This window comes from Myotis brandtii, unplaced genomic scaffold, assembly GCF_000412655.1.
Source record: "Myotis brandtii unplaced genomic scaffold, ASM41265v1 scaffold649, whole genome shotgun sequence".
Classification (NCBI taxonomy): domain Eukaryota; kingdom Metazoa; phylum Chordata; class Mammalia; order Chiroptera; family Vespertilionidae; genus Myotis; species Myotis brandtii.
Window position 1 is genome coordinate 1,216,512 of NW_005370512.1, and position 1,441 is coordinate 1,217,952.

Below are 1,441 nucleotides of genomic sequence, written 5' to 3' on the forward strand. Positions count from 1 at the left end.
GATGTAGGCTTGATAGAGTTCAGGTGCATGTAGTTGAGTAGGATTGAAACCCAGGAGAATGTTGTAAACATCTTGGTCACGCCCTTACTTTGCCTCATAGCATCTGCTATAAAATAAAGGCATGGCTGTGGGCATGGTCGCTGTCTCTCAGAGAAGCAGCATCCCACTGAGACCCGGCTTTCATTCTCTTGTCTGTCTTTTCTAAGCCTTTCAGTCACCCCCACTCAGGTTCACCCCTGGCCGTGCTGGTGCGGCACACTTTAGAAAGATCTGCCTCCAAGCTCCCAGGGCGGGTTCCTGCCTCAAACCCCACCCTTACAGGAAACAGCTCTGGGAAACAGGTCAGGGGAGGATGCAGCCGTTGCCAAGACAACCCCTGAAGGACTGACTTCCTTCCGCTTGGTCGTGGCGGTTGTGGTCGTGATGAACACCACCCATGGTTTTTATATAAGTAGATATTGAACACACACACACACACACACACACACCCATGCTCTCCACATCCTCTCCCAAGCTCAGGAGTCCTTTTCTCCAAGATCCCAATTTTCCAAGTTGTCATTCATGTATTTTTGTTCCATAGTTGGAGGAACGAATAACAGAATAACAGGTAGTATTTGCCTTTTAATTATGATGGCAACAAAAATTCTCAAGTAATATATTAGAAGTGAGGAAAAGCTAAACATTGACTTTTTTACATTTTTATTCGCATTGTAAATATATACATTTTCATTTAAGTATGCTAAATGTTCTTTCAGAATGAAGAATAGATAGGCATCAAGGAATTATGAAACAGAAAATCATAAAAAATTATATATACATATATATTTATATAGGGTGTCCCAAAAATATGTAAACACACTTCAATAGCTAATATCTCAATTGATGTTTCTTTCTTTTCAGCCAGTTTAAGCTTTGAACAAAGAAAATTTATCCTAAAATGCTACTGGAAGTTTGAAAATGCAAGTTGAAGCACAAACACTAACTTTATAATTATTCAAAGCCTATATACATTTTAGGGGATACTAGGTGTCCTAAAAATGTATACACACTTTAACAGCTGATAAATCATTTAATTTTCTCTCCTTTTCAAGTTTAACTGATTTGAAATAATGGGTGAAGCCAGGCTAAGCTTTGAACAAAGAAAATTTACCCACTAGACTTTTTTATGGGGATACATAAAAGATTAAGTTTACAATACAAAACCAGCAACAGTTGATGAATTGAGGGTGCATAAATACTTAACAAAATAATTCTTGATGTTTAGGATTCCATTGCTTCGAGTTATCAGCAATGTCTGGACCAGAAGAGTCATCAATTTGAAAATAAGCATTGACAAAAAATATATATATATCCATTTCTGTAGACTTTTAAATTTTGAAAATGAACTGTATGTTAATAAACACTGACTTTATAATCATTCAAAGTGTGTATTCATTTTTGA